The sequence below is a fragment of the Mus caroli genome, unplaced genomic scaffold (genome assembly GCF_978045245.1).
Source record: "Mus caroli unplaced genomic scaffold, Mus_caroli_1 scaffold_16, whole genome shotgun sequence".
Taxonomy (NCBI): Eukaryota; Metazoa; Chordata; class Mammalia; order Rodentia; family Muridae; genus Mus; species Mus caroli.
The window spans coordinates 51,800,211-51,817,152 of NW_028227271.1; positions in this window are offsets into that span (position 1 = coordinate 51,800,211).

Genomic DNA, 16,942 nt, shown 5'->3' on the forward strand with positions numbered 1-16,942 from the left:
CTGTTGTTATGTCACCCTTTTCATTTTTGATTTTGTTAATTTGGATACTGTCTCTGTGCCCTCTGGGTAGTTTGGCTAAGGGTTTATCTATCTTGTTGATATTCTCAAAGGACCAGCTCCTGGTTTGGTTGATTCTTTGTATAGTTCTTTTCTTTCCACTTGATTGATTTCAGCCCTGAATTTGATTATTTTCTACCATCTACTCTTCTTGGGGTAATTTGCTTCCTTTTGTTCTAGAGCCTTTATGTCTGCTGTCAAGCTGCTGGTGTATCCTCTCTCCAAATTCTTTTTGGAGGCACTCAGAGCTGCTTTCATTGTGTCCCATAAGTTTGGGTATGTTGTGGCTTCATTTTCCTCTGAGGACTGCTTTCATTGTGTCCCATAAGTTTGGGTATGTTGTGGCTTCATTTTCATTAAATTCTAAAAAGTCTTTAATTCCTTTCTTGATTTCTTTCTTGACCAAGTTATCATTTAGTAGCATGTTGTTCAGGTTGCATGTATATGTGGGCTTTCTATTGTTTATGTTGTTATTGAATACCAGCTTTAGTCTGTGGTGATCTGAAAGGATGCATGGGATTATTTCAGTCTTCTTGTATCTGTTGAGGCCTGTTTTGTGACCAATTATATATTCAATATTGGAGAAGGTACCATAAGGAAGGGGCTGAGAAGAAGGTATATATTTTAGGATAAACTGTTCTATTGATGTCAGTTAAATCCAGTGGTTTCATAACTTCTTTTAGTTTCACTCTGTCTCTGTTTAGTTTCTGTTTTCATGATCTGTCCATTGATAAGAGTAGGGTGTTGAAGAAATCTCCCCCTATTATTGTGAGAGGTACAATGTATGCTTTGAGCTAAAGTTTTTTGTCTTTGTTTTTATTTTTGTTTTATGAATGTGGGTGCCCTAGCATTTGGCGCATAGATGTTCAGAGTTTAGAGTTCTTTCTTGGTAGATTTTTTCTTTGATATGGAGTGTCCCTCCTTATTGTTTTTGATAACTTCAGGTTGAAAGTTGATTTTATTTGATATTATAATAGCCACACCAGCTTGTTTCTTTGGACCATTTGCTTGAGAATTGTTTTCCAGCCTTTTACTTTGAGGTAGTGTCTGTCTTTGTTACTGAGGTGGGTTTCCTATATGCAGCAAAATGTTGGGTCCTGTTTATGTAGCTAGTCTGTTAGTCTGTGTCTTTTTTTTTGGGGGGGGGGAATTGAGTCCATTGATATTAAGAGACATTAAGGAAAAGTGATTGTTGCTTCCTGTTATTTTTGTTCTTAGATGTGGAATTATGTTCTGTGGCTACCTTCCTTTTGTTTTCTTAAAAGAATAGTATTTTCTTGCTTTATCTAGGGTGTCGTTTCCCTCCTTGTATTGGAGTTTTCCATTTATTATTCTTTGAAGGGCTGGATTTGTTGAAAGACTGTGTAAATTTGTTTTTTCATGGAATATCTTGCTTTCTATATCTATTGTAGTTGAGAGTTTTGCTCAGTATAGTAGCCTGAGCTGACATTTGTGTTCTATTAGGGTTGTATGACATGTGCCCAGCATCTTCTGGCTTTTATAGTCTCTGGTGAGAAGTCTGGTGTAATTCTGGTATGTCTGCCTTTATATGTTACTTGACCTTTTTTCTTTATTGCTTTTAATATTTTTGTTTGTTTTGTGCATTTGGATTTTTAATTATTATGTGACAGGAGGAATTTCTTTTCTAGTCCAAACTATTTGGAGCTCTGTAGGCTTCTTATATGTTCATGGGCATCTCTTTCTTTAGGTTTGGGTTTAGGTTTTCTCCTATAATTTTGTTGAAGATATTTACTAGCCCTTTAAATTGCAAATCTTTGCTCTCTTTTATATCTATTATCCTTATGTTTTGTCTTCTCATTGTGTCCTGGATTTCCAGATGTTTTGGGTTAGGAGCTTTTTGCAGTTTGCATTGTCTTTGACTGTTGTATCAAAGAAGATACGATGTTTTCTATGGTATCTTCTGCATCTGAAAGTCTCTCTTCTATCTCTTGTATTCTGTTGGAGGTGCTTGCATCTATGGCTCTTGATCTCTTTCCTAAGTTTTCTATCTCTAGGGTTGTCTCCCTTTGTGATTTAATTATTGTTTCTACTTCCATTTTTAGATCTTGGATGGTTTTGTTCAATTCCTTTACCCGTTTGGTTGTGTTTTCCTATAATTCTTTAGGGAAGTTTTGTGTTTCCTCTTTAAGGGCTTCTACCTGTTTAGTTGTGTTATCCTGTAGTGTCTTTAAGGGAGTTATTTATGCCCTTCTTAAAGGCCTCTATCTGCATCATGAGATGTAATTTTAAATCCAAATCTTGCTTTTGTAGTGTGTTGGTTTATCCAGGACTTGCTGTGATGGGAGAACTGGGTTCTGATGATGCCAAGTAGCCTTGGTTTCCATTGGTAATGAACATTCTTGCCCTTGCCTTTTGCCATCTGGTTATCTCTTGTGTTAGTTGGTCTTGGTGTCTCTGGCTGGAGTTTGTCCCTCCTCTATGTCTGTAAGCCTGTGTCAGCACTCCAGGGAGACCAGCTCTCTCCTGGAGGGACCTCTGTACAGTGGGATGTGCAACAGCCTTAGCTCTGGGTGCAGATGATGATGGGAAGGATCCTGTCTGAGGTGTTCCACTGTTCCTGTGCCCCATGCCTTCCTGGATGATCCTGTTTTAGACAGTTATTGGAGAGAAAGTGGTTATCTCACCTCTGAGCCAGGAGATGAGAGCACTCCTGGAAGACCAGCTTTCTCCTGGCGGGACCTGTGTACAGAGGGCTGTGGAACAGTCTTAGCTCCAGGGTCCAGATGAAGCATTGCTTTCTAAACATGCTACTTTCGGTCCTGATTGCATTAATTCTCTCCTTTGCTGATTCTCTGTTGTCCAGTGTTTGAATCTGCCAGACCTTTGATTTGTTTGCAGTACTTTGTAACTCATAGTAAGAGTTTTTTTGTTTGTTTGGTTTTGGTTTTCTTTTTTGACGATTACTTCTATCTTTAGCAATTCCATATTAATTTCCCTCTATACTAACTAAAAATGTTCCCTTGTTTTCCCAATACTTTCCAGTAGCTCATAGTATTTTCTTTTCTGATCCTCAGATGTGCAGAAATAATAGGTTTTATGTGTTTGTTTGTTTGTTCTTGTCCCTGGTGTGATTTATCCAAACTGGTTTGGGGATGAATGCGTAGGAGAGAAGAGATGGAAGTCACTATTGTTTTATGTCAACTCTGAAAAGCAGTCTAGCTAAATTTTAAATAGCAGTATATATCAGCTATACGATTTGGAAAAAAAAAACTGAAATTGTCATAGAGCTCCTAAATATGTTGAGATAATTTGTTCCTGGCTTGGGAACAACCAATCCTGTAAGATTCCAGGACACCCCCTATGACCCACCACAGACATGTAGACCCCACCCTAGCTCATGAGGCATGAGAAGTAGTAAGAATCTGGCCTCATTACTCACTGCAGCTTCTCACCTTCTCACTTTGTCTCTTCCTGGGATAATACAGTGTCCGTGGTATACTTGGGCGTCTTCAATAGCTAATTTTACCTTTAGATTCTCTCTCAGTATGCTTTTGTCCAGGAAATTTTCTCATGACTTAATGCAAGCTGGTCTCAGATTTTTTTGTGTAAAACCACAGCAAAGTGTGTACATTTCTATAACTGTGCCTGGTATGCTTTTCTGCTTGGGAAGATATGTCCACCTGCGTCCATGGATGACTTCATTGTGACTGCTTCATCCCAGCATGTTTTAGGGTAATTCTAACCTGAGATTTAGGAAATGCTCATCAGTGGAAGGACTAGAGAGATAATTAAAGCAAAGCAAATGCTTTGGAGTTGTCTGTACTTTGAATGGTCCCAACCAGTAGGGAAATGGCATTCTTGGTGTTTTGTTTTGTTATGGTTTGAACTCCTTCTCTAGAAAATAGTTTTATAAGTTTGTAACACTGGTCATAACATAGAGTTATTGGAGACTAATTAGTAACCAGACTTGCCAATGGTGCCACTAAGTGGAAAGCATACTGTCAGATGATCTTTCTTTTCTTAACTCCACCCATGTGATATTTAGGACAAATATGAATATATCACCATTATGTAAAGCCCACTAGTAATGGCCAATACCTTCTCAAGATCACAGAATTGTGTTCATGTATATGGAGAGTAGTACTTGAGCACAGCTCAAGTCCTTTGTATCATCTTTAATTGTGTTAGAGAAGAGTGTGTGGAAATGAAGGAGTAAATACTTAATGGAAAATTATTATAAGATTTGAAATCCTAAAGCCTCTTCTTCTTCTCTAGAGAGGTGTAAGACTGTAAGAATCACTAAAACATATATTTTGGACTAGAAGAGACTGTGGGTTCATTTAACCTCATCTGATAAATACTGATTTGCCCATAATTCTAGTAGCAGCATGAAAGGTAACAAAATTCACAATCACCCCTTCCCCACTTCTCTTCCCTCTTTTCTTGTTAAAGTTGCTACAATAGTAGTCTCACTCAGAAGTCCCATAACATATTTTGCTTAGCTAAGGGGTCCTTGGTTGCAGTTTAGAAATCTCTTGATTACTCTACCTTGCCACGGTATTACAGGTTTTATTATCATGTATTACATGATATTACATTCATCTCTCAACCTATCTCTCAAAGCCTAACAATAATATATATGCATATTTTTCTTTTCTTTTTTCCCCCCATATAGAAAAGGTTGTAAAATGTGAAAAGTAGATAGGAGCCTGCCCAGCCAGGCTTTGCTATGATGTTAATAAATTATCCATCAGGGAACAATTTTCTTTTCCAAATTCTTCGTTGGGAAAAACGATTAGCAGTGGATTTGGAGCCCCTTTCAATAATCTACAAACTCAAAAGCTTTTCTATGTAGATGATAAAGGGATGGTTCTATTTTCTCTGATAGCAGAACAATCATTCACAATACTGGTCTTACTATATCCAAAAGTGTCTTTGACCATACAGTATTTTCAAGAAACTTAAAAAAAAAACCCTGAAATTGAAACAATAAATCTCTGCCAAATCTTTAGATGGTCCAGAAAGAGTATATTATAAAACAAAGCAACAAAGTGAGTGCCCAAGAGGGTGGGAATTGTTGATCCCAAGAGAAGATGAAAATCCCTTCAGCATCACCCATGTATTTGAGATCTCACAAGTTTTAGGAGAAAAAAATATCAACCAGAATAGTCAAAACAAGAAGTAACATCTAGCAAGTCAGGGCCCTCCACAGCATATCTGACAGTTTGAACACCAGCTAAAGTTTTTTATAACACCAAATTTAACATGCACAGGCTTCAGATCTGTCACCAGAAGCAGGATGATGTCAGCGAGAAAATCTGGTGTTGTTTCATTTTCGCAGGTTTTTTAGGATATGAAACTGAGCTGTGGGTTGAGAGTGTCACCACAAAGAGGGGGTAATAATTAGAAATCAGTGAAACAAGGCCTGCTGTGAGGTTAAGAATAAAAATCATGCTTATTAACAAGCAAGTCTGCCATAGGGAGGAGGAAGTGGGACACACATGCTGTGCAACACTCGGGGGCTCTGGTGTTTAGAAACTTTGGGATTCTGTTTTCTGGGCCATGCATGTGGTATTTCATGAGCAGAGCCAATCTTGCACTTCAAGGGAATGCCAGTGGAATGCTGGGAAATCTGTGGTGACGTGGAACTTGTGTCTTCTCCGTCACTAACATGGCCTCTCATGTTTAAATAATGAATTGAGAAATCTGAGAGCTCAGTTGTATTAAGAAGCTTTTGAAATCTTTAAAGCAGCATTAAAATTTTGAGGGTTTTTAAAATTAGTTTGTGCCTGGTCTCTGGCCCATGTTGAAGGGTGATATTATTCTCTATTCAGTATCTTCTACCAGCTTAGTATATAATTGTCTTAGAAAGGCTGCATGTCTATTAGTTTGGAGAATCCTGAGTTGAAAATTTTGTGGTACACACTGTAGCAGCAGTTAACCCTGGGGAAGAAATTGCTGGTAGCCTTTTGAAATCAAGTTGCTCCTTTTCATTAGTAATGGCATACTGGTTTTATTTGGATGACAATGATCCATGGTTGGGAAAACTTATTTATTGTGGCTTTCATTTGGTGCTCTGTAGCCATGAAATTGGTTCTTTATCTTGATGTGCTAAAAAAGATAGTTACAGGAAGGTAGACTAAGTCTCAAAATGGCATGAAGTCACAGACAAGTCTGCCCCTTTAATGCAACCTTCTCCCTGCACCTGGCATATACTTCTGATGGTTTTTGCTCCCCCAGTTGACTTGATTGATGTAGTGATTGATTTAATGTATTAAAGCTTGCCAGAACCATGGGGTATCCAGATATGGACAAGATGTTATTCCCAGTACACCTGCAGAGGTGTTTTGGGATGAGAGGAAAGCTGATATTGGTAAAGCAGAATCCTTTCCCCCATGTAGGTTACCCTCAAGTAACCTAAAAGGAACAGAACAAAGGAGATGATGTTTTAGAGTGAAAGTGAATTCCTTACTTCTGCCTCTCTGAGCAGGCCTATGATTACCAGAGTGCCTCTGGACTCAAACCAAGACATCAGCTCTTTTTGTATCTGAAGTCCTTTGGGCTTTAGACTCATACTTACTTTTGGCTGTTTTTGGCTTGCTACATACAGAATTTGTGACTTCATGGCCTCTATAACCCTTTGAGCCAGTTGTCCCTCCATTACCCCTTTCTGTTTCTAGGAAAGAATTTTATTAATAAAGCCAAATAAGTAACTTTAAAGGTAGAAACATATTCAAGGATAATGATAGGAAAAGAGCAGGAGACTGGGTTTGGAACATTCATAGAATGATTATACAAGTCCAAGATTGATAAAATCTTACTTTCCAAGTTATGCAAGAAAATAAATAACTTGCATAAGCGCTTTTAGTTCTGCTTTGTGTTACTGCCAATCCAATGCAATTCTTAATTAATATACCCCTATGCTACTCAAATGCAGCAAAAGCCAGAAAGAGAATTTATGCTTCTTTGTTTTACACTTAGTGATAAAATGCAAAGCTTTGCCCAGGGTGGAAGCCATTGAGAAATTCATAGAATGTTTCCTTCCATGGACATGAGCTCAGTTCCTAACATGATCTCAGCAATGTGCTAACAGGAAGAAAACACAGACTCCTTCTTTGAGAGCTCTTATAACTAACCTGATGGAAACACTATAATGGATAAACTCCTGTCCCTCTTTTCTGAAAATGTATAAGCATCAATGCCCATGGCACTTGGCTTTTGGGCAAATAGACAGTACTCTGTTTTACTTCTGTCTTTCTGATTTCATGTGTTCGATTTGAGTGAGTTTTGTTTATACACAGGCTTGATTATCCTACCTGGATGTATTATTATAACTAGTTAATTATTATATAGTCAGTACAGTGTGAGTGTACAAAGAAATGGAATTTTTCTTTGTATGAAAATTATGCAGATTTCTACAAAGTAGAATCACTGTATTAGATTAGGTTTTTTGTCACTGTAACTAAATATCTGACATGGAAAACTTGCAGAACAAATGATATATACATTTTTGAATTATCATTTTTGAGTCTGCAACCTATATACACAGTATATGATGTAGGCAGAAACATGTGGACAGCTGTTCACATCATATCAGTCAGGAAGCAGAGAGCTCAGCACAAAGGAACTGTGGAAATTCTTCCCAAACTTACACTTCCAGTGACCTCCTGCTACCAACTAAGCTCCGTCTTTTAGTTCCCATGGCCTTCCCAAAGGCTGTGTAAATGAGTGCAGGTCTGTATATTATTTTGTAGTGCCTCATTTAAAATAAACAGACTATTACACTCTGTTACCTCTGACTATGAGCATTTTTTCTATTAAAAAATCACAGTTTTGATGTTAAGATGTTATATCTTAGTGTCAGAATCAGATACTTACACATATAGTGATGAAATGACTCAAGGATGTATATTAGCAACTTTTAAAAATTACCGTTCAAGGGACTTAAAAGTATATTAAATCCAAGGTCTCCCAAACCAAACTCCAGAAGCAGCAATTGGTCTTTTAAGAGCATGAAACCAGCTAAGGAACTACAGAATTATCTCCAGTCTTCTGATATATACTTCAGAGATTTTTGTGCTGACTAACAAACCCAGACATACAACTGACATACCCATCTACAAGTCTAAATAAGCAATCTGAATCATTTAAGTTAGAAAAATAGCTTATTGACTCATCATGTGAAGACCAATGGTGAAGTCTCCAGTTTATCTGTATTGTCAGATATATTATTACTCCCTAACTGTGCTTATTATTGATTCTATTTGCTCTTATGAAGAAAAAAATTATTTGGCTCAGTTTTAGAAGCTGTGAATTAAAACAGCAAGACACTGGTTCTGCCTGTACCACACCATGGTGGGGCCTTTGGGTATCCTTGTATCCATGGTCTCTCCTCCCTCCTTGTTTTCTCCCTTACCTAACAAAGCTACCAGGACCCAGTCATTGGCATTCCAATGAGCTAAACTAATCATCTTCCATTTGCTTTTCATTCTTCTGAAGCCTTTTGCCTTCATTCTTCCATGCTATATAGGAAGATTTTCTTTCTGTGTTTGAAAAATTGGATAGCAGCATCTTCAAGTGGGCATTGTTGTCAAGGAAAAAGGAAAGAGGAAAGAAAGAGGAAAGAGGAAAGAGGAAAGAAAGAGGGAAAGAGGAAAGAGAATCCCTTTTTCTTATTTAATGGTCCTACACATTTGTCAAATGGGTGGCCTTTGCCAGACCCAGTTCTCTCTTTCTTTCTTCTTACAGTTCTTAAGAATAACTATAGAGAGTACTGAAAATGCAACACCCTGATTTAAGAAGAGACCAGGTGGAATAACAAGGCTCTATTCACACACACACACACACACACACATACACACACACACACACACACACACACACACACACACACACATACACAATTTCCCCAAGCAGAATGATTTGGAATGCTTTAGTCCATAATGATCATATGCTTGTGTTCTTCCATGCTGGTCATCTATCTGTTGAAAAAAAGAAAAGAGCATCATACAATTTGTATATTAAGACTCTCCTTTTCACTGGACTGGTTAATCAGTACACAGTGAGCCTGTTTCACAACAATCAATGTGAAGACATTTGGCTTATCTGACATGTCACTTCTGATTTACAGCCATACCAGAGTCATTTTGAGTAAAGGAAGTGCATCTTCAGTCTCCCTAATGCTTCAGCGGTCTACTCTGCTCCACCTTGGAAACACAACCCTGTGCATTTTTTAAGCCTCTTTCAGCCCCACACCTGAACGCTAGCACTATGTGGAGTTTTACTGGTCTCTTCTTTGGCTGTTGGGAGTTTTTGGATTGTATATCATTGAACCTTGAGAAAATCTTGTAGCTCATTGTAATCTTTAGAGTTCACATTAGATTTTCACTGTTTCCACATTTAGCTTTTAGGACATTGGATTTGATATATTTTTAGGAAGGTTTGAATTCCAAGTTCTACAGCTGTGAATCTACACTTGTGCTTATGACATATTTCCATGTTCTTGGACTATTTTTTAACCAGTGAAAATTTACATACAGAAGTGCTCCCTTTGACAGTTTGGTGCTCTGCATCATTCTCATGATTCTCAGACAGGTAGAATACCTTTATTCAATTCCAGTATATTTATTCAACAAAAACAGACTACCTCCCATTTATAGAAACACTATGCTTCCTAACGATCTTTAAGTTAAAGAGGAAAAAATGAGGGACTACAGGAAATTGTATCAAAAGTGATTGTAGATGGAGAGAAGGAACCTAAAGTGAGGAAATGTTGAAGAGACATGTTAATCTGGAAACACTTTAGATCAATATTGGACTATTTTGAAATAACAGAAGAAGAAGAAAATACTAGATACTTCATGCTAGGTCCTTCACTCAGTTCTATTCCTGGCTTTTTTCAGTTCCTTCTAATGACAGCATTGTAGGGGTTGTCTTCATCATTCAACCACTTAGGTGAGAAAAGGATACATTTGTACATGAGTGTTCCAGGTTAATTAGCAACTGATGGTAGCAGTGAGGTTCTTACTTAGGGCCCCCCACACACACATCAGGGGCTGACCATACAAAGAACCCGCTTTCTGGTTGAGAATCTTTTCTACTACATTTCTTCACTGTCATTTCCCCCAACCCCCTGCCGCTGCCTTTATGTTTCCTTTTCAAACTTTGAACCACAGTGGAGGAAAGCTCTACACACACACACACACACACACACACACACACACACACACACACACACACTCAATAAGAATGTGAAATCCAGTGAAGAGCAGCTACTTCATGAGATTTAAAGGAAATTAATAGAGTTTGCTTGCAGGTCCTACAAGGGATGGAGAGAGGGATCCTTGTTGATAACTAAATGGTCTCTTTGGAGTTTATTAATATTTCCGCAGAAACTATTTTAAAAGAAGGAAAGAACGTGTCCACACGGCATGTGCTCTCCTGTAAAGTCCATCTGGGATTTCACAGGTATACATGCCAAATTATACGATTAAAATAACACTTACAAAGGGCTGTTCCTTTTATAAGTTGAAAATCTGTCTGATTTTTCACACTCTTACCAAATCAATGTCTAGGGAAAGATTTTATAAATAAAAATATGTTCTCTGTTGCTACTGCTTCAAGTTAACTTAGGATTAAATTAGTCTAGCTTGCATTTGGAAGTTTTACATTTTTTCCCAGTTGTGAATTGCCAACCATAAGAACTCAGTCCTCTGTAGGGAAAGACATTTAAGTCTTTTTCTCCTGCAGATTAGCAAATCTTTCTCCGCTGCTAATCTCATAATCTCTTTTTATAATTGCAAGATTCCACATTCTTGAGACCACATCCCAGGACACAGCATTGCTCTATTGGGAGCTGCCATGTCCCATTGCTGTAGAACATCATAATAATTTTTCTACTTGGGGACTAGACACTTCTTCAGAAAGTCTCCTGTTCATCATCAGTTCATGCTGAGTGTGTAGGTGTCTTGTATACAGATGATACCACGGGTTTGATGGTGCATTGAAATGGTTGTAGGAGTAAACTTGTTCCAAAATCAGAATGCCAAGAGAACTTCAGAGCAGAGGCATAGTCATGGCTCAATCTTTAAAGACAAATATGAGAAGAACCACATTAAAGTGAGTAATCAACTTAGTATAGATAAAAACTCTGCCTGTAACATCTGTCACTATAGGAACCTCAGGAAGCCATCACCCAAACCGGTACTTCATAGTTCAGGAATATGGGAGTGTAATGGTAGGAGGAGAAAAATAAAATTTCAGTTGAACATGGGAACAATTGTTCTTTATTATTTTTGTAAAAAAGATTGTGTTTGGCTGATGGGTACACAACTAAAAAGAGTCAAGTGAAGGACTAAGCCAAACCACAATAATTTTGGAATTTTCAGTTCAAAGCAATTCTTGGAAGCATTATATTGGGAACAATGTTAAGAACAGCCCTCCCACCCCCACAATCAACTCCACAATTTCTTTTTTTTTTTGATTTTTAATATTTTTATTACATATTTTCCTCAATTACATTTCCAATGCTATCCCAAAAGTCCCCCATAGCGCCCCCCACTTCCCTACCCACCCATTCCCATTCTTTTGGCCCTGGCATTCCCCTATATTGGGGCATATAAAGTTTGCAAGTCCAATGGGCCTCTCTTTCCATTGATGGCCGACTAGGCCATCTTTCGATACATATGCAGCTAGAGACAAGAGCTCCGGGGTTCTGGTTAGTACATCATGTTGTTCCAACAATAGGGTTGCAGATCCCTTTAGCTCCTTGGGTACTTTCTCTAGCTTCTCCATTGGGAGCCCTGTGATACATCCAATAGCTGACTGTGAACATCCACTCCTGTGTTTGCTAGGCCCCGGCATCGTCTCACAAGAGACAGCTATATTTGGGTCCTTTCAGCAAAATCTTGCTAGTGTATGCAATGGTGTCAGCGTTTAGAAGCTGTTTATGGGATGGATCCCTGGATACGGCAGTCTCTAAATGGTCCATCCTTTCATCACAGCTACGAACTTTGTCTCTGTAACTCCTTCCCTGGGTGTTTTGTTCCCAATTCTAAGAAGGTGCACAGTGTCTACACTTTGGTCTTCATTCTTCTTGAGTTTCATGCGTTTAGCAAATTGTATCTTATATCTTGGGTATCCTAAGTTTTGGGCTAATATCCACTTATCAGTGAATACATATTGTGTGAGTTCTTTTGTGATTGTGTTACTTCACTCAAGATGATGCCCTCCAGGTCCATCCATTTGGCTAGGAATTTCATAAATTCATTCTTTTTAATAGCTGAGTAGTACTCCATTGTGTAAATGTACCATAATTTCTGTATCCATTCCTCTGTTGAGGGACATCTGGGTTCTTTCCAGCTTCTGGCTATTATAAATAGGGCTGCTATGAACATAGTGGAGCATGTGTCCTTTTTACCGGTTGGGACATCTTCTGGATATATGCCCAGGAGAGGTATTGCTGGATCCTCCGGTAGTACTATGTCCAATTTTCTGAGGAACCGCCAGACTGATTTCCAGAGTGGTTGTACAAGCTTGCAATCCCACCAACAATGGAGGAGTGTTCCTCTTTCAACACATCCTTGCCAGCATCTGCTGTCACCTGAATTTTTGATCTTAGCCATTCTGACTGGTGTGAGGTGGAATCTCAGGGTTGTTTTGATTTGCATTTCCCTGATGATTAAGGATGTTGAACATTTTTTCAGGTGTTTCTCTGCCATTCGGTGTTCCTCAGGTGAGAATTCTTTGTTCAGTTCTGAGCCCCATTTTTTAATGGGGTTATTTGACTTTCTGGAGTCCACCTTCTTGAGTTCTTTATATATATTGGATATTAGTCCCTTATCTGATTTAGGATAGGTGAAGATCCTTTCCCAATCTGTTGGTGGTTTTTTTGTCTTTTTGATGGTGTCTTTAGCCTTGCAGAAGCTTTGTAGTTTCATGAGGTCCCACTTGTCAATTCTCGATCTTACAGCACAAGCCATTACTGTTCTATTCAGGAATTTTTCCCCTGTGCCCATATCTTCAAGGCTTTTCCCCACTTTCTCCTCTATAAGTTTCAGTGTCTCTGGTTTTATGTGAAGTTCCTTGATCCACTTAGACTTGACCTTAGTACAAGGAGATAGGAATGGATCGATTCGCATTCTTCTACATGTTAACAACCAGTTGTGCCAGCACCATTTGTTGAAAATGCTGTCTTTCTTCTACTGGATGTTTTTAGCTCCCTTGTCGAAGATCAAGTGACCGTAGGTGTGTGGGTTCATTTCTGGGTCTTCATTTCTATTCCATTGGTCTATTTGTCTGTCACTATACCAGTACCATGCAGTTTTTATCACAATTGCTCTGTAGTAGAGCTTTAGGTCCGGCATGGTGATTCCGCCAGAGGTTCTTTTATCCTTGAGAAGAGTTTTTGCTATCCTAGGTTTTTTGTTATTCCAGATGAATTTGCAGATTGCACTTTCTAATTCGTTGAAGAATTGAGTTGGAATTTTGATGGGGATTGCATTGAATCTGTAGATTGCTTTTGGCAAGATAGCCATTTTTACAATGGTGATCCTGCCAATCCATGAGCATGGGAGATCTTTCCATCTTCTGAGATCTTCTAGAATTTCTTTCTTCAGAGACTTGAAGTTTTTATTATACAGATCTTTCACTTCCTTAGTTAGAGTCACGCCAAGATATTTTATATTATTTGTGACTATTGAGAAGGGTGTTGTTTCCCTAATTTCTTTCTCAGCCTGTTTATTCTTTGTGTAGAGAAAGGCCATTGATTTGTTTGAGTTAATTTTATATCCAGCTACTTCACCGAAGCTGTTTATCAGGCTTAGGAGTTCTCTGGTGGAATTTTTAGGGTCACTTATATATACTATCATATCATCTGCAAAGAGTGATATTTTGACTTCATCTTTTCCAATTTGTATCCCTTTGATCTCCTTTTGTTGTCGAATTGCTCTGGCTAGGACTTCAAGTACAATGTTGAATAGGTATGGAGAAAGTGGACAGCCTTGTCTAGTCCCTGATTTTAGAGGGATTGCTTCAAGCTTCTCACCATTTACTTTGATGTTGGCTACTGGTTTGCTGTAGATTGCTTTTATCATGTTTAGGTATGGGCCTTGAATTCCTGATCTTTCCAAGACTTTTATCATGAATGGGTGTTGGATCTTGTCAAATGCTTTTTCCGCATCTAACGAGATGACCATGTGGTTTTTGTCTTTGAGTTTGTTTATATACTGGATTACGTTGATGGATTTCCGTATATTGAACCATTCCTGCATCCCTGGGATGAAACCTACTTGGTCAGGATGGATGATTGTTTTGATGTGTTCTTGGATTTGGTTAGCAAGAACTTTATTGAGGATTTTTGCATCAATATTCATAAGGGATATTGGTCTGAAGTTTTCTATCTTTGTTGGGTCTTTTTGTGGTTTAGGTATCAGAGTAATTGTGGCTTCATAGAATGAGTTGGGTAGAGTACCTTCTGTTTCTATTTTGTGGAATAGTTTGTGAAGAACTGGGATTAGATCTTCTTTGAAGGTCTGATAGAACTCTGCACTAAACCCATCTGGTCCTGGGCTTTTTTTAGTTGGGAGACTATTAATGACGGCTTCTATTTCTTTGGGGGATATAGGGCTGTTTAGATCATTAACCTGATCTTGATTCAACTTTGGTACCTGGTATCTGTCTAGGAACTTCTCCATTTCATCCAGGTTCTCCAGTTTTGTTGAGCATAGCCTTTGGTAGAAGGATCTGATGGTGTTTTGGATGTCTTCAGGATCTGTTGTTATGTCTCCTTTTTCATTTCTGATTTTGTTAATTAGGATGCTTTCCCTGTGCCCTCTAGTGAGTCTGGCTAAGGGTTTATCTATCTTGTTGATTTTCTCAAAGAACCAGCTCCTTGATTGGTTGATTCTTTGAATAGTTTTTCTTGTTTCCACTTGGTTGATTTCGCCCCTGAGTTTGATTATTTCCTGCCGTCTACTCCTCTTGGGTGAATTTGCTTCCTTTTGTTCTAGTGCTTTTAGGTGTGTTGTCAAGCTGCTAATGTGTGCTCTCTCTAGTTTCCTTTTGGAGGCACTCAGAGCTATGAGTTTTCCTCTTAGAAATGCTTTCATTGCATCCCATAAGTTTGGGTATGTTGTGGCTTCATTTTCATTGAACTCTAAAAAGTCCTTAATTTCTTTCTTTATTCCTTCCTTGACCAAGGTATCATTGAGAAGAGTGTTGTTCAGTTTCCACGTGAAGGTTGGCTTTCTATTATTTATTTTGTTATTGAAGATCAGCCTTAGTCCATGGTGATCTGATAGGATGCATGGGACAATTACAATATTTTTGTATCTGTTGAGGCCTGCTTTGTGACCAATTATGTGATCAATTTTGAGAAGGTACCATAAGGTGCTGAGAAGAAGGTATATCCTTTTGTTTTAGGATAGAATGTTCTGTAGATATCTGCCAGATCCATTTGATTCATAATTTCTGTTAGTTTCACTGTGTCCCTGTTTAGTTTCTGTTTCCATGATCTGTCCATTGGTGAAAGTGGTGTGTTGAAGTCTCCCACTATTATTGTATGAGGTGCAATGTGTGCTTTGAGATTTACTAAAGTTTCTTTAATGAATGTGGCTGCCTTTGTATTTGGAGCATAGATATTCAGGATTGATAGTTCCTCTTGGAGGATTTTACCTTTGATGAGTATGAAGTGTCCCTCCCTGTCTTTTTTAATGACTTTGGGTTGGAAGTCAATCTTATCAGATATTAGAATGGCTACTCCAGCTTGTTTCTTCATACCATTTGCTTGGAAAATTGTTTTCCAGCCTTTCATTCTGAGGTAGTGTCTATCCTTTTCTCTGAGATGAGTTTCCTGTAAGCAGCAAAATGTTGGGTCTTGTTTGTGTAGCCAGTTTGTTAGTCTATGTCTTTTTATCGGGGAGTTGAGTCCATTGATATTAAGAGATATTAAGGAAAAGTAATTGTTGTTTCCTGTTATTTTTGATGTTAAAGTTTGCATTTTGTTCTTGTGGCTGTCTTCTTTTAGGTTTGTTGAGGGATTACCTTCTTGTTGTTTCTAGGGCGTGGTTCCTGTCCTTGTATTGGTTTTTTTCTGTTATTATCCTTTGAAGGGCTGGATTCGTGGAGAGATAATGTGTGAATTTGGTTTTGTCGTGGAATACTTTGGTTTCTCCATCTATGTTAATTGAGAGTTTGGCTGGGTATAGTAGCCTGGGCTGGAATTTGTGTTCTTTTAGTGTCTTTATAACATCCGTCCAGGATCTTCTGGCCTTCATAGTCTCTGGTGAAAAATCTGGTGTAATTCTGATAGGCTTGCCTTTATATGTTACTTGGCCTTTTACTCTTACTGCTTTTAGTATTCTATCTTTATTTAGAGCATTTGTTTTTCTGATTATAATGTGTCGGGAGGTATTTCTTTTCTGGTCCAGTCTATTTGGAGTTCTGTAGGCTTCTTGTATGTTCATGGGCATCTCTTTCTTTAGATTTGGGAAGTTTTCTTCTATAATTTTGTTGAAGATGTTTGCTGGTCCTTTGAGTTGAAAATCTTCATTCTCATCCACTCCTATTATCCGTAGGTTTGGTCTTCTCATTGCGTCCTGTATTTCTTGGATGTTTTGAGTTAGGATCTTTTTGCATTTTACATTTTCCTTGATTGTTGTGCCGATGTTCTCTATGGAATCTTCTGCACCTGAGATTCTCTCTTCCATCTCTTGTATTCTGTTGCTGATGCTGGTATCTATGGTTCCAGATTTCTTTCCTAGGGTTTCTATCTCCAGTGTTGCCTCCTTTTGGGTTTTCTTTATTGTGTCTACTTCCCTTTTTAGGTCTAGTATGGTTTTGTTCATTTCCATCATCTGTTTGGATGTGTTTTCCTGTTTTTCTGTAAGGACTTCTACCCGTTTGATTATGTTATCCTGTTTTTCTT